Source organism: Mustela putorius, unplaced genomic scaffold (genome assembly GCF_011764305.1).
Source record: "Mustela putorius furo isolate JIRA1106 unplaced genomic scaffold, ASM1176430v1.1 tig00003863_pilon_pilon_pilon, whole genome shotgun sequence".
In the NCBI taxonomy this organism is placed as follows: domain Eukaryota; kingdom Metazoa; phylum Chordata; class Mammalia; order Carnivora; family Mustelidae; genus Mustela; species Mustela putorius.
Genome location: NW_025422015.1, coordinates 25,742,023 through 25,769,649, shown reverse-complemented (window position 1 = coordinate 25,769,649; position 27,627 = coordinate 25,742,023). Strand labels below are relative to the sequence as shown.

The following is a 27,627-nucleotide window of genomic DNA, read 5'->3' as shown; positions in this document are numbered from 1 at the left end:
CTAATGCACTTTGTGGAGAAGATTTGGGGCAAATAAGATTGTGTTCTGAAAGCCACTAAAATCACTGATGAAGGGGACTTTATCTCCACTAATAAGCATGCATCTTGGCAGCTCCTTCTGGAATTCATATGTTCTAATTAAGGTTTTAGGAAAGCATGGTGGAGCTAAATAATCCACAAATAAAGCCCAGCTTCTTGCAAAATCAGCTTCTTGTTTAGAATAATATTTTAGCCTAATAGACAAGTGGGGAAAAGTATGAATTTTGAATTAGTCTACTCAGAATTTTGCGAACTCAATTTTCAAAATAGATAATTTGTTCAAAATGACATTATTCTACTTTTTAGAGTATAGATCATAGAAATTTGGTGTTGATTTTACCACCTAGATCTTAAAATTTGAAGAGATGTTATTAGGATTTTAAATTTGGAATTACCATCTCAAAACAAAAGTGTTTTTAATCATATTTTTCCCTTTTCATAAAGCATCTAGATTACTTAAATAAACTCTGAAATGTGACCAAGTCTCATTATTTTAAAATGTAAAGATGGGGCACCTGGGTGGCTCAATCCTTTGATCATTCCACTCTTGATTTAAGCTCAGGTCATGATCTCAGCATCATGGGACACTCAGCAAGCAGTCGGCTTGGAATTCTCCTTTTCCCTCTCTCTCTTTCCCTCACACTCTCTCTAAAGTAAGTAAATAAACAAAATACAATGATAAAAGTCAATGAAAATTGGAAAATTTTCTGCTGAAATTGGTATCTCTTAAAGAACATATAACATATAATCTTCATTTCAGGCAACCACTAAAAATGAAGTAACAGAATTTTTCTTGCTTTTTAGGTAGTTTGTTATTTTTTTTTCTGGTCATGTATACTAGAAAGCCAACTTTTCTTTCTTTTTTTTTCAGGTATACAATGTAATGCTACTAGAACTCATACAGCAATTCAGTAATGTGGCAGGATACAAAATCAATGACAGAAATCAGTTGCTTTATTATACACTAACAATGAAAACACAGAAAGGGAAATTAGAGAATCAATTTCATTTACGATAGCACCAAGAACCATAAGATACCTAGGAATAAACCTAACCAAAGAGGTAAAATATCTGTACTCGAGGAACTACAAAACACTCATGAAAGAAATCAAAGAAGACAGAAAAAGATGGAAGATAATTCCATGCTCATGGATCAGAAGAATAAACATTGTTAAAATGTCTATACTGTAGAGCAATCTCTACTTTTAATGTCATTCCAATCAAAATTCCACCCGTATTTTTCAAAGAGCTGGAGCAAAGAATCCTAAAACTTGTATGGAATAAGAAGAGACCCATAATCACTTAGGAAATGTTGAAAAAGAAAAATAAAACTGGAGGCATCACGTTACCTGATTTCAAGCTTTACTTCAAAGCTGTGACCACCAAGATGGCATGGTACTGGCATAAAACCAGACACATAGACCAGTGGAACAGAGTAGAGAGCCCAGATATGGACCCTCAACTCTATGGTCAAATAATCTTCAACAAAACAGGAAAAAATATACAGTGGAAAAAAGACAGTCTCTTCAATAAATGGTGCTGGGAAAACTGGACAGCTATATGTAGAAGAATGAAATTCGGCCATTCTCTTACACCATACACAAAGATAAACTTGAAATGGATAAAAGACCTCAACATGAGACAGGAATCCATCAGAATCCTAGAGGAGAACATAAGCAGTAACCTCTTTAACATCAGCCACAGCAAATTCTTTCAGATGTGTCTCCAAAAGACAAAGGAAACAAAAGTGAAAATGAACTTTTGGGACTTGATCAAGATCAAAACCTTCTGCACAGCAAAGGAAACAGTCAACAAAGAGCAACCCACAGAATAGGAGAAGATATTTGCAAATGACAGTACAGACAAAAATAAAACTGGAGGCATCAGGTTACCTGATTTCAAGCTTTACTACAAAGCTGTGATCACCAAGACAGCATGGTACTGGCATAAAAACAGACACATAGGGGGAGAGGGAGAGAGAGAATTTTTTTTTTCCGAGAGAGAATCTTATGCAAGTTCCTCACCGTGCTTGGAGCCCAGTGTGGGTCTTGATCTCACTAGGCTGAGATCATAACCTGAGTTCAAATCAAGATCGACACTTAACCAACTGAGCCACCCATACACAACTGTATGCATGTGTGTATATATATAGATAGATATACATATACAAACACATAATTATTCTCTACAGATATATATCTATATCTATATAATCTGTAGCTATCTATCTATCTATCTATATATATACATAATATAGATACATAATCTGCATCACCTGTTCTAGCAATCTTCTGACCATGTAAACAACTTACTATTTTGAACCATGCTTGTTCCTTTTGAACCATTTTACATGCTGTTTCTTGTTCATTTTGCCCTATGTCCTTCAAGTCTTATTATGGAAGTTATATGGTTTGTTACATTCCCCCTGGAATTACTCTAAGTAATACATACATCAGGGTCTAGGTATTATGGATTCAGAAAGTAACTGGAACATATCCCCTAGTTACTATCTGTGAAAAAAAACATACCTGTATATACATGGTTCATATAGAGCTATGGGAGTATAGAGGATGAAATAACCAACTGTCCTTGATTATAGAAAAATTGGTTGGCTGTCCACGCTCTTATCAAATTGCAGCCAACTCTCAAGTTTAAGAAGGAAAAAACATGAATACATAAGGATATTAAGTTAAGGGCCACACAATTTTAATAATAGCACAACTAGACATTGTATAGATTGTGGGAGAGCCAACAGGACATAAAAAACAGATGAAGACATAAGATTTTCAGTTCTTTCCAATATTTTCCTCAGAGTGGAATTGTTGAGTCATAAATAGCACTCAGTTAATGTTTTGAGGAATTATTTAACTAGTTTCCAAAGTGGTTGCACCATTTTCCATACCTACAAGCAATTCTAAATACTCTACCCCCTCTCACACTTGTTACTATTTATCTTTTAGATTTCAGCTAATCTAGTGTTTGTAAAGTGGTATCTTATGGTTTTGAATTTTATTTCCCTAGTGCCTAATGATTTTTAGCATCTCTATATGTACTTACTGGAGAAATACCTCCTCAAATCAGTTTTCCATTTTTAAAAATTGGGTTATTTGTCTTTTAAAATTGAATTACAAAATATTTAAAATATATTTCAGATGTAAAACTCCTACAGATATATGATTTGCAAATATTTTTTTGCATTCTGTATATTGTCTTTCATTTTCTTGATGGTATCATTCATAGCACCAAATCTATTAAGCTTTTAAGAAATGTATTTTATCTATTTTTATCTTTTGTCCCATGTGCTTTTAGTGTCTCATCTTAGAAGAAAATGACTAACCCAAAGACCAAAAGCTTTAGACTGAAATCTATAGGCTTAGCTCTTACATTTAGGTCTATAATGCATTTTGAGTCAATTCTGCTTTTATAGGAGATAAACTTCTCTCATTGTATGTGAATTGCCAGTACCCCCAGCACCATTTGTTGAAAAAATTATTCTTTACCCATCAAGTTGTCTTACACTATTGTTGAAAACAGCTTTTGTTTTGGGACCCCAATTCTATTCTATTGATCCATATATCTATTATCATGTATCAACACTCTGTCTTGATTACTGTACCTTTGTAGTAAGAGATTAACAGAGGTTGCATTGAATCTGTGAGTAAGTTTAGTTGCCATTTAAACAATATTAAGTCTTCCAATCCGTGAACACAAGAAGATTTTCCTTTAAATAGTTCTTTCACATCTTTCAAAAATACCTTATATTTTTCAGTGTATCCAAGTTCTATAGTTCTTTTGCTAACTTGATTTCTATATATTTTATTTTTCCTGATAATGTTGTAAATGCATTTGTTTTCTTAGTTTCATTTTAGGATTTTTTTAATGCTATTACATAGAAATATAATTAATTTTTGGATGTTGACCTTATATCCAGATAGGTTGAAGACCTCATATATTAATTATAATATTTCTAGTGGATTTCTTAGAGAGAAAGTATTATTTCTTCTCTTTCTATCTAAATTACTTTCATTTCTTTTTACTGCCTAATTTTCCTGGTTCAAACCTTCAGTGACATCTTGAATAGATGAAAGAACGGGCAACCTTGTTTTGTTTCTCACTTTAAGGAGAAAGCATTTAGTCTTTCACAATATGAAGTTAACTGTAGGTTTTTCTAGAGGCCCTTTAACAAGCTGAGAAACTTTTCTTCTATTCCTAGTCTTTTTTTAATGTTTTTTTTTCATAAAAGAGTGTTGTCAAATGCTTTTTCTACATCTATTGTGATGATTTTGTGATTTGCATCCCTTATTCTATTAATATGGTGTATTATTTGGTTATCAGATACTAAACCAAATTAGTATTCTAGAATAAATCCTATATGGCCATGGTTTATTCTTTTTATATGTGGCTGGATTCTGTTTACTAGCATTACATTGAGGATTTTTGTGTCTACTATATTCATAAGAAATGTTGGCATGTAGTTTTTGTATAATATCTTTCATTTTGCTATCCAAGTAATATTGACAATTTCTTTCAGTTCTTATGTTTTATGTCTTTGTCCTCTTTTTCCTCATTACTGCCTTTTTTTGTGCTAACTGGGTATTTTCCAGTATAAATGTTTTTCCCCATGCTTTTTTTTCTATCATCTTTCTCTAATCTTTTATCTACCTTTTAATTTCTTAACTCTTCCTCTTTGCTGGTGAGATTACAATTACTGTCTATCTTAAAACAATGTAGTTCATATTAATAGTAACATATTCTAACCATTTACATAAATTTTGAAGCAATAGAGTTCCATTTCCACTCTCCTGCAGGTCTGCGAAGCTCTCTTTATTTTTCTGCATCCTTTTTTCTTTTTGTTCCTCACACTGGGTAATTTCAATTTACCTATATTCAAGTTTATGGATTTTTTCTCCTGCCAGCTTTAGCCTACTTTTGAATTCCTCAAGTGAATTTTTCATTTTTGCTATTATAATATTCAGCTGCATAATTTCTATTTTTTCTATAAATTCTACCTCTTTATTCATAATTTCTACTTAGTAAGACATTGTTGTCAATTCACACTTTCCTTAAATTCTTTAGACACAGTTTCTTTTATATTTTTTTACACAAGCTCATAAGAAGTGATTCAAAAATTTTGTCCATCATCTGAACTCAGAGGAACAATTCCTAATGACTGATTATCTCTGTGTAAGTGTGTGTATGTGGTGGGGAATGGTGCATGTATGCACTATTTTCCCCATGCTTTGTACATCTATCTCTCTTTCCTTTTTTTGAACACTGAATAGTTCAGACACTATAAAGTAGAAACTCTAAAAGTCAGATTCCCACCCTTACCAGGGTTTGCTGTTGTTTGGTTTTCTTGTCATTATTTGTTTATTCACTTGCCTAGAAAAATTCTGTCATTCACTCTGTGTCTCTGTAGTGAGTCATCACAGAAATCCCTGCTCAGAACCTTAATTGTCCACTTATGATTAGGTTAAAGATTTTCTTAAATTCCCTTAACTCAAGTCTTCCACCCTTTGCTGAGGAGCTCTGTGTATGTGTTGGGGTACACCTTCAGTGCTAAGGCCTTTTACAACTCTGCCCAAGCCTTTACTTCCTATTTGTCCAGGCCCTCAAGGTAGTCGGAGGTGAGACATTGGGGTCCTCTCAGCTCTTGCATGGGTATGCCCTCAGTTTTGCTCATGTTTGTGAGTCCTAGAAAAAGACAAATTCTCTGTAGACATAGTAACAAGAAGCCACAAAACCATTTTTAGACTTCCTTGAATCTATCAACAAAAACTTGCTTCAGTGACCAGTGTTGGCAAGCATCTAATATGTGAGATGCCCTCATATCTGAAAGTCAGCCAATCAGGAATGGACTCCTTACATAAATATATCTCTAATGTCAATTGCCAACTGTCTCACAGAGTAGCCCTCTTATACTGATGACTCAACCCACTTAAATGGCTAAAAATCTACCAATCTCTGAACTCTGCATCTCCTAATAACCCATCTAAAGATGAGAAGAGTGCTCTGCTCAGAGATTCTGTGCATGACAATGTAACTTTCCCTTCCTAGAATTGTAATAAATACTGTTTTGTTGTTTTATTTCAGACACAGAAAGCTGATCTCATTCGTTGAGAGTTGCTATGAAAAATGCTATTTCCCAGAGGAATTTAGTTTTGCGTGTCTTTGGGGAAGTATACAAAAAATAATATTTTATAAACTACTTTCTATACAATGCCCTGATCTCAATTCCAATTTTGATGTTGACAACTCCTGTTTATTTCACTGGCTGATAATCTCCCCTCTCCTTGGCAGTGATCAGAATCAAGCTGTTGAGTCATGGCAAAAAGATACTATGAAGACTACAATCCTAATTCACCCCACAGACATGCCAAGAGGATAAGCTCTTCTGTTGACCAATATAAAAATCAGCCTTTGAAGCACTATTAAGAAATAAAATATCTGAAGCAATGTAAGTTTCCTGATTCTGTGATTTGTTTAACTTCATGGGATTTGCAGTCAATGGGAAAGGTAACAGTACTTGGTCAACAAGAAGTCCTCATACATGAGTGCCTATATTTGTTGTGTACTTTAAACAACTCACCCATTCTTTAGTTTCTTTTACAGCATGTCTCACTCTGTGTGGCAGATACCATCCCCAATACAGTGTCATTCACTTCCATACCAAGTCATGCTGTCTTATTCAATCTCATTTGCTATAAAATGGGGACATTTTAGCCATCTGGTATAGTAACCAAGATTCTTCTTGGATACTCCCCTACAAATACATGCTAACTAAGCTATTTTTTTTTTTTTATCAAAGTGAGGCAGAGATCCTATATTTGTTTGCCATCACATCCTTTTTGTTTACAGATATCAGTTTGTGCTAAAACAACCTTAAAAAAAACCTTGTACTTCTGAATTCATTTTGTTTTATTGCTGTTTTGTGGTACAGGCATACTTTTCTTCCTATATTCCTGTGCTGCTTGTAACATGGTTTTGAACTTTATCCAATAAAACATTTTCCCATCACTTTTCTCTTTATCATAATATGTCCTCATGTTTGACATATTGGTGAGTAGGTAAACTGAAAAAGCCTTTGATGAAAAAGATAGTGTAAGATGGAAAGATTGTTACCATATTAAAATAACATTCTTTTCCTTTCTTATCTTTGTTTTTCTTTCTTTTCTTTTATTTCCTTTTTTAGAGAGATAAAGTGTCAGCAGGCAGGGAGAGGCTGAGGGAGACAGAGAGAGAATCTCAAGCAGGCTCCATGCTCAGTGTGGGGCCCAACATGAGGCTCAATCTCATGACCCTGAGATCATGACTTGACCAGAAATCAAGAGTCAGATGCTTAACCAACTGAGCCCCCCGGGTGCTCCCAAACAAAATAACTTCAGATCCACTCTTACCTATTTTGAAAATTTTTATGAGCAACCTCTAAAGACGAGACATGTGAGCCCATAAGTACTCCAACAGGTCATCAAAGCTACTAGGATGTGACTTTACGTGCTGCCAAAGACAAAAAATGTTACTGATATTTAGGCAATTATAACAATCTGTCTTCTTGAAAATCAATTCTATTTACAAATATAATTTTTCAACATTCTAAGTAAGGGGAAAACATTTTTTTCCCTAAAAGTTCAGGTATGAAAGATTTAATGCTGAACACTCCCTAAAGACATTAATATAAGCATTTTAATTACTATTGATACTGAATCTATACAAAAGGAATAAACCATGTGTTTTTAGAAATGTTCAAGATTTCACACTGCTCAGAGCCACATCTTTAGTATTTTATGTATTTGTTTTTCTCTTGCCATGCAAGGAACTTCCCACCAAGTGTCAAGTGTAAGAGTGTTTTATCTAATCATATGCAATTTAATGAACAAAACTAAAGGGAACTGAAGAGAACTAAAGGGAAACCCATTTTTAGTCATGTACTCTTTCACTCATGGCTCATTACTTTAGACATCAATATTTGATTCTGACTGTTAAATGCTAATTCAGTCAACTCATATGTGATTTTTTTTATCAAGACAGTTGAAATAAGCTGATCAAATTCACCAAACCTATTACACAATTGTATTTCTAGACCAGTTATTGCTCAGTTGACCTGAAATTATCATGAGCTAGGACACTTCATGCACTGTTAAGTCATAATTTCTCTGGGCTCACAGGTGTGTATATAATTTATTTGGTATGAAAATAGTAGATAGCATGACCTTGATACAGTATTGGTAATGAGGATGTTAATGAGGTACGATGTCATGCAGCAATTCACTCATACTAATACTGTTGTAACTACAGTAATTTCATATTAGCAGCTTTTTTCATTAAGAACAATTGTTTAATGTATTTTTTAAAAAGCTACATTAAGTGCTATTCAAAAATTATCTGGCTACCCAGATAATTAAAACATGAGGGTATAATTAAAACATGAGGGTCACCTGGGAGGCTCAGTCAGTTAAGTGTCTGCCTTTGGCTCAGGTTATGATTTCAGGGTCATGGGATCAAGCCCTGCTTCAGGCTCTCTGCTCTATGGAGACCCTGCTTCTCCCTCTCCCTCTCTCTGGTGCTCTTCCTACTTGTGCTCTCTCTCTATCTCTCTGTCAAAATAAATAAATAAGATCTTAAAAAAAACACTAAAAAAAAAAAACCCTAGTAAAATTCATTCCACTTTTTCATTGCTTCTGGAAATGATGAATGGCAGTTAGAAACATTGCAACAAAAATCTATCTGATCCTTTGTTGGTGGCAGAAAGGTGACCTTGTCTGATCATATCCCCATTATGCCAGAATCAACTGCAGCCAGGAAGGGCATTGCAGAGAGATAATAATTAAGGTCTGTATAAAAAAAGTTATTAATATTGTTAACACACAAAAGAGTCTTTTTCAAAGTAGAGGAATTTATCATAAAAGTGAGCCTAAAGATCTAGAAATGTTATAAAACTTAAGTGGTAATTTTGGGAACTTTGGAAATTTTATCAGAAATTTCCCCTAGTGTTTTATGCAATTTGAATATGCTTCTCCTAAAAACCATATTTTCATAAAGCAAAACTGATATATCTTGTAGATTTATTATTTTAAATCACAGATAATAATTGTACTGGAATTTAAAAATATTAATTAAATTCTAAGGCATAGTAAGTGAAAAATTTAGAAATGAGTAACAGAATTAACTAACTAGAGTTTAAATAAAAACTTGAAACAAAAAAATTAGTAGCAGAATTCTATACTTCTCTAAGTTTTTATTTTAAATCTGAAAATCTGATGTAGCTTTATAATATTCTAATATTTAATCTAGATATTTCTCTTGTTAGCAGGTTTTATCTGATAACATAACAAACTCTTATTTCTGTCTTATGTATTTAAATCAAGTTTTCAGGCTACTAATTTTCCCAAATTGATATTTTTATAATTGGATAAACTTATTGGTAAATTTAAAAAATACTTAACTCAAGACTCATCTTCAAAACACCCAGATATGGGTCAAACAGATGATTTTTGCAATGATTCTGGTTTTGGTTTTTGTTTCTTTAATTGGGATCCTAGGTTAAATTGATTTTTTGTGGAAAGGTCATCAATCTGAGGTTTGACTGTCACACTGAATTCACCAGCCTACCAACTGTCCACAGAGATACACAGATGAGCGCCAGACTTATGGCCACAGTCTGTACTTTGGGTAGGATCAGCTAATCCGCCTAAAAGAGAGGAAACCTAGAGTTGAGTTTACTAGGCACCTTTCTAAGCTGTAGATACAATATGTAACTAGACATAATATGTTTACAGGAATAAAGAATTGTATCAGCCTTCCCATCACTGTCTTTCCTTCGCTTGATGACTTTCTGCTTTCCATCTGCCATTCACATTTTTTCCTTTAAAAAAATTTTTTTTAAACATTTTATTTATTTATTTGACAGACAGAGATCACAAGTAGGCAGAAAGGCAGGCAGAGAGAGAGGAAGGGAAGCAGGCTCCCCGCTGAGCAGAGAGCCCGATGCGGGGTTTGATCCCAGGACCCTGGGATCTTGACCTGAGCCCAAGGCAGAGGCTTTAACCCACTGAGCCACACAGGTGCCTTTATATTTTTTCCTTTTCCTTGGCATCTGTACAATGCTCAATTCTCTCTCATGGGCCCTATTTTTTTTTAGCATCTGCATCTGTGTCTTATATTTACTAACTACTCTTTATCTTCAAAATTAGGGAGTGACTATTCATGTATAATAAGCAAAATTCAGGCTCTATTTGCTTAAAATCAAATCCTTTTTCATTGCTTACCTACCTACTTGTTGACCCTGAATAAATAACTTCTGCAAGCCTCAGTTTTCTCATGTACTTACTGAGAGACTAGCAATAATAACTTCAGAGAGGTTTGGGGTTATTAAATGAAGGGCACAAAAAATGCTCAGCTCAGAGAATATGTGCTTCCATAAACATTAGCCATTATTGTATTTTTATCTCTTTTCTCTTTGTCATTCTCTCTCATCTCCTACTTTCAAAACATCCCATTCTGTTTCATTCACGCTTGGGTTTTTTGTACCTTCTGCATACACTCCCTGCGACTCCCTTCAACTATCTCTGACTTTAAGACCGTCTCTTTCCCTGTTTCCACCATTTTCATACTGGCTTATTCTCTTTACTCCTGCTAACCTTTTGTTATCTCTGGCTTCACGCTCACACTGTTTTCGCTCTTCACTTGCCACTCCAGCTTCTCTTTGGCCCAGCTATTGGGTACCTCCCCTTCTTTTCTCCCAGTGCTCTTTTCCTGCAACGTTCATTTATTCTTCTTTCCTGTTCCTCCCCTGTGTTCACTAGATCATTTCTTTTCACCGGTTCTGTTTCCAATGAACCTCTTTTGTTTCCCTTTTACTTTTCATTCTGGTTTCTCATTTGGCTCTTCTTGACCTGTTTATCCTTCAGTGGGCAAGAGGGAAAACCTGGGTAATTTCTGTTAATGCATGGAAATTTCTCAAAATTGTTATTCCTCTTCTGAACTGGAATAATATCCAAATATGTGAAACCTACCTCTCCTGGTTCTTAGGTTTCGTCTCATCTGGGAGTTTTGAAATCTGTTTCTAAGACTCTCTGTCCCTTTTAAACCACTCCGTCTTTGAGAATGTTTACCCATGATGCAAATCTAAGGATTTCCTTAAGTCGTTAACTTCTCTGTCTTCTCCTCTACAGTCCTCCTTAATTAGAGACTCCACATCGTCTCCAACTGCACATGCCTGGGACTGTGAGCCCTTGACCTTGACAGTCAAGGAAGATTGCACCCTGAACTTCCTGTTCAGAGTTTCACTACTGTTCTTGACATCTTCAGCACTTTCCCCTTCTTTACAGGTAAGCTGGGCCTGCTTACTGCTGTTTTATCTTCTGAGGAACTTTTTTTCTTTGTCTTCCCATGGCAAAAAAATACATCATTCTCAATAAACTTGACTAAAACTGCTTTCTGTCATCCCCATTTTTCCAGAGCAAAATTAATGTTATATTTGTTACTATTCAAATCTATTTTTTGCTGTAAATTTACTGTATTTTTTCAATTATATTACTTCTGCAGCATACATTATGTATAATCCCTTCCTCCCAACATTTCCCTCTCTTTTTGTCTTTTTCTTACATATACCACGCTAACTCCAAACTCTGTCCTTTAGTTCATTCTATTTCTTTCTTCATGGATTGTTTTTTTTTAAGCTCTTCAACGTTCTTTTTTCCAAGTTTACTTCAAATCTTACTCTATACCCAGATTACCGTAACTCACAACATTCACTTTATTCTAGTACCTAATGCTTCAGCTCTTTGTCTTATGGCTAAATCATTTCTAACTCTCCTTTTTTTACTTTTTCTTTTTTTAATTTAAATTCCATGAGCCAACATATAATGCATCATTTGTTTATGACACAATGTTCAACAATTAATTAGTTGCATATAACACCCAGTGCTTATCACATCAGGTGCCCTCGTTAATGCCTTCTTAACCATGCTGTGAGTGCTTTGACGGCAAGCAATGATATCTACTACCAATTTCTTGCATGCTTGTCATAGTCTTCCCTTTTTTCGTCTATTTTTCTCTTTGGTGTCACTGCCTTATCCTGCTGCAGACTCCCAGTATTCTCTTCCCAATTCAAACATTATTCTAATTAAAATTTTGGCTAACCAATAAAAATGAAAAATACTGACATATGCAACTAGACAGATGAATCTCAAAATAATTGTGACAACTGAAATAAAACAGACTAAAAAAAGAGCACTCAACTGTCTATATGGAAATTCTAGATAATGCTGTCTAAACTGCAGTGATAAAAAGCAGATCAGTGGTTACCAATGAAGTTGAGGAGTGAGAGGCATGAGAAGTTAGAGGAGTGGGGAGGGCTGAGAGAGACCAGACTAGGGAAGTTCCTGAAGGTGAGAATACAAAGGGGAAAAGAAAATTTTTAGAATGACTTACATGTCCACTATCTGTGCTGATAGGTCCAAGGCTATGGATATATATCAAACTTCCCCCCAAATGCATTTTTAAATGTGCCATTTAAAGTATGTTTATTATATATAAATAAAACTATACTATACTATTGTATATTTTTAAAACCTCTGCTAAGCAACCTAAAGGTACTTAAAGTGTTTAAGTACTTTGTAAGCATTAGATGCTTATTACTAAACTAAGTCATATGCTTAAGAGCCCAATTAAAACTCTCCAGTCTGACTTTAAAGACATCTCTTTAATGGACCCTCATCGTTCTTAAATTTACTACCCACTACTCTTTCATGTTCCAGTTCTCCTGCCAATCTGGTAGTCTTCTGGTTCAACCTGCTATCATTGCCATCTTTGTAATTTGTATTCCAGCACTTTTTTCTAACAATGTCTCCATCAAGCTCTTGGGCCCTACTTCCTTCCCATGATATTCTCAGCCCATAGTTGTCACTCTCCTTCCTGAGCTACTCTTGTATTTACAGTCCTTATCTCATCTTTGAGACTTAACATACTGTTGGTGAAATACTTTTATGGGCTAATTTCATAACCTGTATTGCTGTTTTGGTTTTCTCCAGTCATATTACAGAGTTCAGCTCAATTAAATACTAAGTGAAATTAGCCACTTAAGAAACAGCAGAAGGGAGCTGGGGGAAATTGGAAGGGGAGATGAACCATGAGAGACTATGGACTCTGAAAAACAATCTGAGGGTTTTGAAGGGGCGGGGGTGGGAGGTTGGGGGAACCAGGTGGTGGGTATTGGAGAGGGCACGGATTGCATGGAGCACTGGGTGTGGTGAAAAAATAATGAATACTGTTATGCTGAAAATAAATAAAAAATAAATTTAAAAAAAGAGAAACAGCTGAATCTCATATATTGTATTCTAAAATGAAAATGAAATTTTGAAAGTACCGTATCCAATATTCTACTTCACTATTCACTCATTACTGGACCCAGGGCTGAAAACTTTCCTAGGAATAGATGGGTGCACCCTTTGGGGGAATTGGTTATTGTTTCCAGTGGACTTTATGTTTAAATGGAAATTATGTTCGGAGATTCCTTCACAAGCTTGGTTTTAACGCTAGCTTAGAATGTCATCACAGACCAGACCTACGGTATCTTCCTACCTTAACTGTTTTGTTCCTGTAAGTACTCTTCAGTGCTTAGAACTTGGCAGGTAAGAGGTATTCCATAAATACTTGCTTGAAATTAAGCATGATATTATGCAAATGCTGGAAAAGTCATAGGAAAGTGAGAGAAAAAAATCAATTTTCAAAAACATGATGCTAAATGTGCATGTACTACTTCCTAATCAAGTCACCCTTAACGGGTCATTGTCATGAAAAACAGACTTTCTTACCTGTATGATATTGCCATCCATGATGTACAGGCAGTCCCCACCAGTTCATTTTCTGGTGACAATTTTGCAAAATACTTGGCCGTCTTGTTCAGGAGGATTTTATATGACCCCAGTCTATCAGGGTAATGCCAGAAGTTAATGATGTACTTTCCACTTTCTGTCTTGTAGTCACTGAACTGACCAGGACTTTCTTTCCACAGAGGGGAATACACATTAGAGATATTAGATGCTTCTGTTAAAGAAGCAAAAATACCACCAGCTATTACACAGATCTAGGAAAGATTGAAAACCATGGTATTTAGCCTGGAGATTGACATTATGGCAAGATCTTTATTGGGAAATAGAGGAGGAAGCTATATTGTTTTTCTGCACCTTGATTCATCAACACTTAGAATTCCCTTCCATGGCGGTAAGAAGGTGGAGGTAGGGTGCCTGGGTGGCTCAGTGGGTTAAGCCTCTGCCTTCGGCTCAGGTCATGATTCCCAGGGTCCTGGGATCAAGCCCTGCATTGGGCTCTCTGCTCAGCAGGGAGCCTGCTTCCCTCTCTCTCTCTGCCTACTTGTGATCTCTGTCTGTCAAATAAATAAATAAAACTTTTTAAAAAATTTTAAAAAAGAAGGTGGAGGTAAACAAATGCCTTACCAAACAGATTAGGATACCTCCCTTGTTAATCATCTCCCAAGTAAAAATTGTTGATTATATATCAGTCTCTAGAATTTTTAGTAATTTTTAGCAGAAATTTTTTTTTAAAGAGGATTTGAAAATTTTTTTAAAGTGGATTTTTAAAGTGGATTCTTCCAAGTGTCTCAGGCAGAAACAGTGGTGCAGACGCCCAGGCAGTAGATACAAAATAAAAGTAGATACTGCATTTAAGCTGCACACTGCATGTGTGAAGCAGGTCAGAGCTTAGTGTGGAACTATCCTAGCAGCAATAGCTACAGTCAGCAGAGAGGCTAAGAGAATTCAGGATTGATGCACAGACATTAGTTCAGAACTGCTGTACTATAACCTGATCATAAGCCATCATTGGGAATATGCAGGCTACGGACTCATGCAGACTCAGCCCTTCTCTATATGCAGGTGCTGTGTTTTTACTTCAATCACAGTGAGTTGCCAGGGAATTCTTTATCAAATAAATAATCCCAAGCTTCAGACTTCATTCAGTGGATATTTATTGAGCAATGTCCTTTCTCCTGGTGCTCCATCACCCCTGGTCAGCCATGGTGAACTGAGTAGGAGAGATGCTTGTCTTTGAGAAGTTGAACAAAGGATTACTGTTAAGAAAATTAATCTTTAGTGAATGTAAGGAATTTGAATATGTAATAGAAGAATTTTACTTTCTTTTAACTCAGCCGCTGCCCTTCCTTTCAATGTGAAGGTGGGGCTTCTCTTTCTCCCTGTTGCATCCATTATTAGCATAGAGAAGGACAGGCTGATACACCAGTCAGTTCCAGATCTTATCATCTCTATGTCAGTTCCAAGTCTTGTAATCTTAACATTGCTTTCCTGTGGTGCAACCTCACTGCACACTGAGGTGAACACCTGGTCCTTGTTGCAACACCCTGTGGAAATTAGGGCATGAGGAGCTGGCACTAAGATGTTCTATGAGTTATGAATATCTGTTTTCTGATCCAGAGGCACCTTGTTTCCTGTCAAAAATTGTATGTACATGAAATAACAAAATACACAAATATACATATGAAATAATTCTTGGCTATAAGGAAGAGATTCTGTAAGGGACATAGAGCTGATGGGCACATGGACATATTAACCAAACCACATGGTCAGCTGGGCAATATCTGAAACTCTACTTTTTTCCCCCTTAATGGAAGAAAGTGGTTGAAGGTGGTTAAAACAAGTAGCCTAAGTGAGAGTTTTGGTTTTCTTTCCAAGTGGGGCAAGAACACGTTTATAGATACTGAAATTAGTGTTGATTTTATGCAGAAAGAAAACATTGGAAGTTTATTGTCTGTCTCCTCCTCAGGCTGGAGAACAGACAAGGGAGTCCCTAGAGTGGGTATAGGGATTTGTATGGGCTAAAGTCGTAAGTCTATGGAGGCATTTTTTGTTTTTGTTTTTGTTGGTTTGGGGTTATACTTTCTTTCCAGATAGGGAAACAGATTAAGTAGTTGAAAAAGCTAAATGGAGAGCTTTAAGCGGGCTGAAAACCATAAGTGTGATACTTTGCTCCACCTTGAAGGTAAATATGACATCTTGCTGGTTTGGAGACCCATTCCCTCCATCCCACTAATCCTCTGCTTCCTCTGCACTGACCTCAGCTGCCCCAAGAATTGGAGCTGGAGACAAAGTCTCCTTGTCCCTCACAGAACCTAAGAACCTATGTATACTGAAAAACACCAAAGGCAGGGAGGGACTGAACTCTTTATAGCCCTTTTGGATACTGGGACCCAAATCACCATCTTGCTCAGTCCCATGTGAAAAAGTGATGCTGAGCAGAGGTGGCCAAAGCCATGGACTCTAGAGTGGAAACCCACAGTACCATGTGAGAGAGGAGAAATAAAGAGCTTCTGAACCAGGGTACCTTCTAGACGCTGAGAAGGATGCAAATGAAGAACCAATGAGGATGAAAAGCTTCTCCAAAAGCTCCAACCATCACCTCTAGTCTAACCCACCTGCCAGTTCCTGCTTCCCTAAGTCCTAGGTAGGAAGTTGCCGCTTCCAGTCAGCAACGAGAGAAGAATTAGGCACAAACAAGTCAGCTGCAAAAGACTGGGAGCAGGGGACAACAGTCGAAAAGGACTGCTGCCAGGAGCAACTCCACAGTCTCACTTTTATTAGATAGAAAACAATAGCCAACAGAAGGACTGATGAAGGTCAAACGTTAATCCCGTCTTGCAGACAGGCAAGAAGGAGGATAAAGTTTATAGTTAACCAAGCACATTCAAAGGACTCATCTAACTAACAATGGGCACTTCTGGGAAGAGAAAGGAGTGATAATGAAAAAGGAAAGCAGGCGGTTTTCGTTCCACCCTGAGCTGACCTGGCGTTCCCCGGTGCTCAGCTTCCCTGAAGCAGGCGGTGTTCTGCCCTGAGCGAGCTGGGCATCCCCAGCTGCCCAGCTTCACAGTCGTACATCGTCCTTCTCCCCAAAGACCTGTCGTCAGTATTAGTATTTTTTAAGGCCATATCTAAATGTGCTTGGCAAATAGTAAAATCCTCCAGGGGTTACAGTTTAAGTAGCAAATTGTTCCGAGGGGCAGCAGCAGGAAGTAACAGTGTCCTGCAAGATTGATTGGATCCCTTGAAAGAAGTTTAACTGATAATAGATCAGTTTGTAAGAAATTTTTGTCAGAAAATAATTCCTAAGGCTCACACCTAATTTGACAGATGTTTATTGAGCGGTGACTTTTGCTCTTGGTGCTATAGCAGCACTGGTCTGCCATGATGAACAAGGTAGCAGAGATGACTGTCTTTGAGATGTTGTTGGTTCACAAGCTTCTCAGGAACTTCCCCCGTATCCTCTGAAACATGAGGAGAGCAGGGAGAGATGGAAGCAAGAGGCAGGCCACTCAAGGTTGGTAGATAGTAGCTTTCCTAAGCAGTGGAAACTTACATAGGAGGCTTGTTTTGGAGAGCAGCAAGATAAATGTATCCTTGCATCCACCTCCCAAATCTTAAAATTTATGAAGTGGCCTTAAAGGGATTTAGTCACATTTATCATGTTGGTGTTTTCAACACCTACATCCCTTTCTCATGACAACATCTTTGGAATAGTCTCTGGGAGTGGGAAAGGCAAGTGTAACCCATATTCCAAGGACAGAGGGACAGAGGTGGGGGTGAGGGGCTACTGAGGCTCTGAATCCAGCTCATGGGTCAACTGGTGGTTACACTTTTTTCCCCCATGTCTTTAAAAATGTAATGTCTCAAAAAAAGAAGGTTGTTTTATTTGTGACAGATGAACTTTACCATAAATTTGACTTTTTTCAAGTTTTATTGAAGTATAATTGACAAAATTTGTATATATTTAAGATATATAATGTGATATCTTGATACATATACATATGATAAAATAATTACTGCAATTGAGCTAATAGTCATCCATCACCTCCTGTAGTTACTGTTTTCTGTGTGTCTGTGTGTGTGTGTTGACTAAAGATCTATTCTCTTAGCAGATTTCAAGTATAAAATGTACTACTAACTATACTTCCTGTATTGTACATTAGATCCCCAGAACTTGGGATGCCTGGGTGGCTCAGTTGGTTAAGCAGCTGCCTTCGGCTCAGGTCATGATCCCAGCGTCCTGGGATCGAGTCCCACATCAGGCTCCTTGCTCCGCAGGGAGCCTGCTTCTCCCTCTGACTCTGCCTGCCACTCTGCCTGTGCTCGCTCTTGCTCTCTCTCTCTCTGACAAATAAATAAATAAAATCTTAAAAAAAAAAAAAGATCCCCAGAACTTATTCATCTTATAACTGAAAGTTTGTGCCCTTTGACCAACATCTCCCCATTTCCTTCACCCTCCAGTCCCTGGCAACCACCGTTCTCCTCAGCTTATGTGAGGTCAACTTTTTTAGATTTCACATGTGAGTGGGGTCATGTAATATTTGTCTTTCATGTGTCTAGTTTATTTCACTTAGCATAACGTCCTCCAGGTTTATCTATGTTGTCACAGATCACAGATCCCCTTCTTTTCTGAGGCTAAGTAATATTCCATTGATAAATTCTTACAATTTGTGTTCTAACAGAAGAGAACAAAGTGCATATGCAATGCTGGAAGACTGCAGAGGAGGAGGAAACATCTTAATGTCTAAGAATACTGACAGTGGAGTAAGAATGGTTATGCATCATTTATTAGGTCCAAAACAATTTTTTTCCAATTATGATATATTTAATTATCTTAGTCTTTTAGACAATATTGGAATTACTAATCCTAAGAATTCAGGATGTCATTTTAAACAACCATGAATAGAGATGTAATGCTTTTTATTTCTTCTGGAAGAGGGATGTTGCTTTATTTTTTCATTTATTCTTTGACTAATTATCCAATTATTGAATATCAGATAAGTGCAATATATTAAGGAGAATGAGAATTTCAAAGATTTTATTTATTTATTTATTCATTTATTTATTTATTTATTTGACAGACAGAGATCACAAGTAGGCAGAAAGGCAGGCCGAGAAAGGAGGAAGCAGGCTCCCTGCCGAGCAGAGAACCCAATGTGGGGCTCGATCCCAGGACCCTGGGATCATGACCTGAGCCGAAGGCAGAGGCTTTAACCCACTGAGCCACCCAGGATTTTAAAGGAATCAGTTCTTTTTTTTTTTTTTCAGGAAATAATATCTTGAGAAAGTTATGAGCAAAGAATTATGGAAGTTCAGAAAAGGGAGTGATATCTGTAATTTTTAGATAGCAATGGGATCACCAGATAAGAGATGATTTTAGGGGTACCTGGGTGGCTCAATCATTAAGCATCTGCCTTGAGTTCCAGTCAGGATCCCAGTGTCCTGGAATTGTGCCCTGCATTGGGAAGCCTGCTTCCCCCTCTCCTACTCCACTGCTCCTACTCCACTGCTCTTTCTCTGTCAAATAAATAAATAAAATCTTCAAAGAAAAGAGAGAGAAGATTTTAAAGATGAGATGTTATACGAGTTGGAACTCTTATACTGAATTCTATGAATAATAAATATTCTGTCTTCTGATTCAGAGGTATCCTGATTCATGTCAAAAATTGTGTTCTAAAAATAATAGAACACAATTATACACATTTATTACACAAGTATTACATGTACATATGTAATGTATACATAAATGTATACATAAATGTACACAATTATGTATAAATATATAATAATACACAATTATTTTATGTACATATGTACATGAAATAATTCTTGGACACATGCTGCTTTGTTTTTATTTACACACAATAGCTTTATTTTTTACACATAGCTTCTATTTCCATCTAACTTGTTAAACTCTGGTAAGACTTGTTCCAGAGGCGGATGAAAATGCGTGTGGTAAGAAGAATACAGTGATATACACAGCGTGAGGGAGAACTTATTTGTATGTGTTCAGTTGAGTTTTAGACATAAGTTGGAGCTTGGTAGGGTACTAGTTCAAATTTCTATTCTTCCACAAATCTTTCATGACACCCATATTGCTATGTACACAAACAGGCCTTCCTACAATGTATTTGATTGCACTTGCCATTAGCATATAAGAACATATTCTGGATATATTATAAGTAGATGAGTAACAAAAGAAAGAAAAAATTCAGTAACTCTTAATTTTCTATTCCAAAGAAATTGTTCTGGACAGAAAAGCTATGTCTAAATTTTTTTGTTGCCCTTCAGGGTTATTAGTTCTCCTGATATATGCCAGTTTCACAAGTCTTAAAATGAAACTTGATGTCTGTTGGTGGTCCTCACACTGGGTAAAGACACAGGCCAAGAAAAGTTTGGCTACTCATTGTTAACCACTTCTTACTTATGCAGAATTTTAATATGACTTGGCAGTAAAATCAGTTGAAAGTTCATTTAGTTGCCAATATTTTTTCTTGATTGACTATTAATAAGTACCTAATAAATATTTTCAACTACATAGTCTTTGTCAAATCCAATATGTCTTCTATCATTCTTTCTGGTGAAATGTCTTCAAATTAACCCGAAGTTGGTGTTTTGTATAAAGGGATGACATAGTGATATAGATTCACGCTGACATTGAAACAGAAGTAGCCAAAGAATTGTTTAAGGACATCACCTTAATTTTCCAGGACATGAGATGGTTTACTCTATCACAGATACCAGGAACAAACTAGGATTCCTTCACTTTGGTTATATCTCTTTTGCAAAATTGAGTAGAGATAGTGTAAAACTGTAATTAACCTGCTTGAAGGGGTACAGTCTTCCATCAGAGGTATGTGCAAGTGTGTTTGTGTGTGCCTATGTGTGTATGTGTTATATGCTTGTAGGTTTGTTTGTTTACGTTATCACTCAGTTTTTATTTTCAATCCAAATTAATTTGATTTTATTCACTTTTTAATTTAAATTCAATTAGCCAACATGTAGTACATCATTAGTTTTAAATGTAGAGTTGTTACTCATCCCCCCGCCCACCTCCCCTCCAGCAACCCTGTTTGTTTCTCATTGTAAGAGTCTCTCATGGCTTTTTCCTCTCTCTCTGATTTAATTTTATTTTTCATGTAAATTATTAATATTATAAACACCAAAATAGTGTAGGAAGATAGACTTAAAGTTTCATTCCTTTTCCTTTCCGTATCTCTTTCCAAACTATTTCCAAACTATAAAGTTTCTGGTTTAACCATTCTGAGGGGGTTTTATCTTTTTGTAAAAAAGATCTATCTATTTATCTATCTCTGTATTTATATACTTATCTCTTACTTTCCCCTTATTTTTTCTACAAAATGTAGAATACTATGTATACTCTTCAGCACCCTGATTTTTTTCACTTAATTTTGTTCTGAGAAATTATGTCCTCATAAATATTTTGCTCAACTGATTAAAAAAAAGTTTTGTTTTGCTTGCTAATACTTAGTATTCCTCTGTATGGACGTTCAGTACTTTATCCAAGCAATATCCCATATATGGTCATTCAGATTTTTTCTTAATATTTTTCAAACACAAATAATAACATGGTGAATAACATTAGATGTATATTGTTTCGTCTTCCATTTCAAAAGAATTTACAAAATTTTAAGTAAATTCCCAAAAGAGGGATTGCATGTTCAAAAGATGAGTGCATGGGAACTTGTGGTTCTGGAACACAAATACATTTCCCCACTCCTCTAAATTTAATAAAATACCTAGATATTGCTCTAAAGATTGTTAAAAAAAAAAAAAAAAAGGAGGAGGGCCCTGAAAGATGAACAGTAGAATGTAAACTGACTAGAAACTTCAGGATTTTAGAAATGACATTGTGGTGAGTTCCATGGGTTTTCACTTATCTCCTATGTAACCCCCACACAGGGGGAGACCTACAACCTGAAACTGCCAACAGAAAACAAGAAAAGATGCTCTCTCTGGCCAAGCACTAGGAAAGGGGAAACTCAAAAGAGACCTAGTGGAAACCCAGCCTCCAATTTCACAACCTGAACACCTCCAGGCAGTCTAATGTATGGGTAGGAGCAGGGTCAGTGGCAAGAGAAGATTCCAGGTCATTCCAGCTCCCACTCCACAAATAAGGCATGAGTGGGTGGTCCCATCCCCCAATAGGCCTGTGACATCAAACCCCTCTGTGTCCCTATGACCTTCACACCTGCATTATCTGTATGTCCCTCAGTGACATTAGGTGCCTCAAGGAAGTGACTTCTGTTCCTGTAGATGGGACCAGTAGGGTTTGAGTGGGAGCCCAATAGCATCAGAACACAACAGACCAGAAGAACTTTGTAAAACTTGAGAAAGCTAAACTGTCATTGGAATTAAGCCCACAAAAGTAGACTGGAATCCATATGCTAAGCCTAAACAGGGTGATTTCCTGCTAAAATGATTTATATAGGATTAAGAGTATCCTAACATGATAGTCAGAATGTCTAGTATACAATCAAAATCATTGGACAGAGTAAGAACCAGAAAAAGCACCATTTTAATGAGAAACTACACTCAACAGATGCCAATACTGAGATGAATCAGATGTTGAAATTATCTGCCAAGAATTTTAAAACAGCTATCATAAATATCCTTTGGGCCCTAAGGGACATTTATAAACAATCCACCCAGTAGGAGTAGAGTAAAAATTCCTTTCAAGTGCCACAAAAATAGATTATTGCCTGGACAATAAAATTAACTTAACAAACTTAAAAGAATTTTTAAAACAGAGAGTATGTTCTCTGACCACAATGAAATTAAGCTAAAAATCAATAACACAAGGACAATGGGAAAATCACCCAGGACAGAAAATGAGCAAGCACAAACCAATTGCATTTCTATACACTAAGAAATGTAAACTAATTTCTGTAAAGTGCGTTTACAATTACTCCAAGGAAAATGAAATACTTAGGTTTACATTTAAAATAAACATGCAGGGGGCGCCTGGGTGGCTCAGTGGGTTAAGCCGCTGCCTTTGGTTCAGGTCATGATCCCAGGGTCCTGGGATAGAGCCCTGCATCGGGCTCTCTGCTCAGCAGGGAGCCTGCTTCCTCCTCTCTCTCTGCCTGCCTCTCTGCCTGCTTGTGATCTCTCTCTGTCAAATAAATAAATAAAATCTTAAAAAAAATAAAATAAAATAAACATGCATAATGAAAGAAACTTAAAAAAATGACCTCAACACTTGTAAAGATATAACATATTCACTGTTTGGAAAACTCAATATAGTAAAGATGTTAGTTCTTTCTAAATTTATCTATAGGTTAAACACAATTTCTACCAACATCTCAGTAAGTTTCTTTTGAGATGTAAACAGTCTTATTCCAAAACTTATATGGAAAGTAAAAGCCCTAAAATAACTAAAAACTCTTTTGAACTAGAATAAGTGGGAAAAATAGTTCTTCCTGGCTTACCACATAGCCAAAGTAATCAGGTCAGTGTGGTGCTATTAGAGGAATAGACATATGGATCAATGGAACAGAATAGGAAAGCATGAAATAAATCAGCACAAATATGTGCAAATAATTTTCACAAAGTTGTAAAGGGAATTTAATGGTGAAGGGATAGCTTTTTGAATAAATAGTGCTGAAGCATTTGGACATCCATAGGCAAACAAAAGAACCTCAATCTAATCTACATACCATATACAAACATTAACTCAATGTAGATCAAGGACATAAACGTAAAACTATAAAACTATAGTTTTATAAACTATAAAACTTCTAGAACAAACATAGAATAAAATCTTTGAGACCTAGAACTAGGCAAAGAGTTCTTAGATTTGACTCTAAAAGCATTTAAAAGTGAAAATCCATAAAAGGAAATTGAAAAATTGGATTTACTAAAAGTAAAAAAAATTGTGGAAGATTCAATTAAGATGATAAAAAGTTAAGCCATAGAAGGAAATTGATCAATTGGACTTAAAAAAAAATTTAAAAAGCACTTCTGTGAAAGATTATGCTATGAGGATGGAAAGATAATCTACAGACTGAGAGAAAACATTTGCAAACCACATATCCAACAAAGGACTTATATTGAGATTATATTAAAAAAATTCTCAAAACTCAACAACAATAATCCCATTAAAAATGGGCAAAAGACATGAACAGACATGTTACTGAAGAAGAGTGACAGCTGTCAAATAAAGACATTAAAAGGTTGTTAACATCGTTAACCATTGAAGACACTGAAAATTAAAACCACAAAGAGATATCACTAAATGTCCATTATAATGGTTAAAGTAAAAAAAAAAAATTAGCAGTAACACAAATGCTAGTAAGGATATAGGAAATTGTACCTTACATATGTTGCTGTTGGAAATGTAAAATGAGCAACCATTTTGGGACATAGTTTGGCAGCCCTTGACTCTGGGAAGCAAACTGAGGGTTGTAGAAAGGGAGGTGGGTGAGAGTTGGGGTAACTGGGTGATGGGCATTAAGGAGGGCACATGATGTGATGAGCACTTGGTGTTATATGCAACTAATGAGTCATTGAACACTAGACCAAAAACTAGTGACGTTGGTTAACTGAATTTAAATTAAAAAAATAAAAATGAGATATGTTAACATGTAGTGGGTTTACTTTTGCTGTTCTCAAATGAAATAATAAATATTTCAAAAAATAATATAACTAAAGATGAACTTACCATAGACATATAACTTAGCAATTAAATTCTTAGGTACACATACCAGGAAAATGATCATTTATTTTAACACAGAGAGTTGTACACACATATTCACAGCAACTTTATTTGTAATAGCCCCAAGCCATAATAGCTAAAAATCCAAATAGCTTTAGTGGATAAATAAAAACAAGTGGCACATCTCTGCCATAGAACACTATGCAGTAATAAAAAGAAACGAACTATAGTTAGCCTTTGAACAACATGGTCTGAACTGTGAAGGTCCACTTAGATGTGAATGTTTTTTCAATAAATACATTGGAAATTTTTTTGGAGATATGCAACTATTTTAAAATTCTCACAGATGAACTACATAGCATAGAAATAATGATAAAAAGTTTTTAAAAGTTAAGTATGTTATGAATGTATAAAATTTATGTAGACACTAGTCTATTTTACCATTTGCTCCCATAAAAAATACAAAGGTCTATTATAAAAAGTTAAAATTTATCAAAATTTACACAAATACTTACAGGCTGTACATGATACCCTTCCCAGTAGAGAGAAACATAAACAAATGTGAAAATGCAGTATTAAATCATAACTATAGGTACAAAGCTACACCAGCAGGAATGAAAAGCTTGCACTTTTGGTGAAATGTCTTTTTATCTCACATTGAAAATTTAATTTTTATATGGGTACAGGATTGCTATAAGAAAGGGATACCTATAGATTGCAATTTGATTTGCAAAGTTATTATATGACACTTTTAGCAAAAGGAAGGTGAAGAATCTAAAGCTGGAAAATTTAATTTCAGAAAAGGATGGTTTGATAATTTTAGAAAGAGGCTTGGCTTTTAAAAAATGTCACAATAAACAAGAGAAGCAGCTTCTGCCCATCAAGAGGCAGCACACAGGTTTTATTAAGAAAATCATTGAGAAAGGGGTGGGAAAAAATCATTGAAGAGAAAGGATATTTGCCTGATGAGCTTTTTAATATAGACAAAAAAGTGCCCTATACTGAAAAAATATGCCACAAAGGGTATTTGTTAGTAAGGAAAAGAAGTGAGCACCAGGATTTAAGGCAGGAAGGGATAGGCTACCTCTACTGCTTTGTGGAAATGTAGTTGGGCTTACGATCAAGACTGCCCTTATATATAAAGTTGCTAACCCGTGAGCCTTGAAAGAAAAGATAAACACCAGCTGCCAGTCTTGTGGTTGTACAACAAGAGGGCCTGGACAATAAGAGCACTGTTTCTGAACTGGTTCCATTGATATTTTGCCTCTGAAGTCAACAACTACCTTGCCAATAAGGGACTGATATATATATATATATATATACATATATATATATATGTAAAATTTTATATATAAAATTATTTATTATTACATCTCATAAGTCAAAAAGCTGAGTGTTAGTGACCTTGGTGGGCTTGCTCATATTTCTGCAAGTTTAAAATTTTTTTGAATTTAATTTTATTTTTTCAGTGTTCCAAGATTTATTGTTTATGCACCACACCCAGTGCTCCTTGCAATACATGCCCTCCTTAGTACACACCATCAGATTCACCCATTCCCCCACCCCCTCCCTTCCCAAACCCTTAGTTTGTTTCTCAGGGTCCACAGTCTCTCATGGTTCATCTCCCGCTCCGATTTCCCCCAATTCACTTTTCCTTTCCTTCTAATGTCCTCCATGTTATTCCTTATGCTCCACAAGTAATTGAAACCATACGATAATTGACTTTCTCTGCTTGACTTATTCCACTCAGCATAATCTCCAGTCCCATCCATGTTGATACAAAAGTTGGGTATTCATCCTTTCTGATGGAGGTGTAATATTCTATTGTATATATGGACCATATCTTCTTTATCCATTCTTCTGTTGAAGGGCATCTTGGCTCTTTCCACAGTTTGGCGATTGTGGCCATTGCTGCTATGAACATTGGGATTCATATGGACCTTCTTTCACTACATTGTATCTTTGGGATAAATATCCAGTAGTGCAACTGCAGAGACTGTCTTTTAAAGGCTTTTTGATATTGAACAATGCCTCTGACTACTCAAAACCTTATGAGTTCAACACAAAGGATGTCAAAGTGGTCTACTTGTCTCCAAACATAATGTCTCCAGTTCAGCCTCTAGATCATGGGGTCATGAGGACCTCATTATACACAGTATTTTATGGAAAGAATTGTCCATATTATGAGAGAGAACCCCAATGGAGACAATATCATGGAAGTCTGGGAGGATCATACTATTGAAGATGCCAGTATTGTTATAGAAAAACAACAACAACAACACATGAAAACCATCAACCAACAACAACAAACTATTGCTGGATAAAACTGTGTCCAGATGCTGTGCATGCCCTCACAGGATTTATAATGGAGCCAATCAAGAATATTATGAAAGAGAACATGGATATGGAAAAAAAAAAGAGTGGGTTAGTAAAGAGTTTCAAGATATGGATCTTGGAGGCATTTAAGAGCTAATAAACCCCACATCAAAGTAATTATCAGAAGACAACCTGGAGATGAGTGCTTCCAAACCAGTGCCAGATGATGAGGAAGGAGAGAAAGAACTAGTGCTAGAAAACAAATTGACATTAGACAACCTGGTAGAAAGTTTCTCATTGCTTAGGACTGCTTTTGCCTTCTTTTATGACATGGACTCTTCTATGATATGGACACTGAAACGAAAGAAGACAATGGAAGAAGGACTGGTATCATCTAGAAATGTTTTTAAAGAAACAAAAAAGAAAAAAGTCAGACAAGATTATGATTTACTCTATAAAATTATACTGAGTGTGCCTGTCTCGCCTGCCTCCCTTTCTCCTCCTCATCTCTTTCTGCTCTGCCATCCCTAGGACAGCAAGATCAACCCCTCCCTGCTCTTCCACTTCCTCCTTCTCCTCAACCCACTCAGTGCAAAGATGAAGGTGATGAAGATCTTTATGATGATGAGCCACTTCCTCTTAAATAATCATCTTGCCACACCTGTAAATAAACTTTTCTGTTCATAAACTTACCTGTTGTGAGTGTGACTGTCTTTGTGTGAAAATCTAATAACTGTATGGCAAGAACTTTATGGGACAT

General features: G+C 36.0%; 1 pseudogene; it reads right to left on the bottom strand.

Annotated features, from left to right (window-relative positions):
- Window positions 1-27,627, bottom strand: LOC101687066 (annotated as a pseudogene).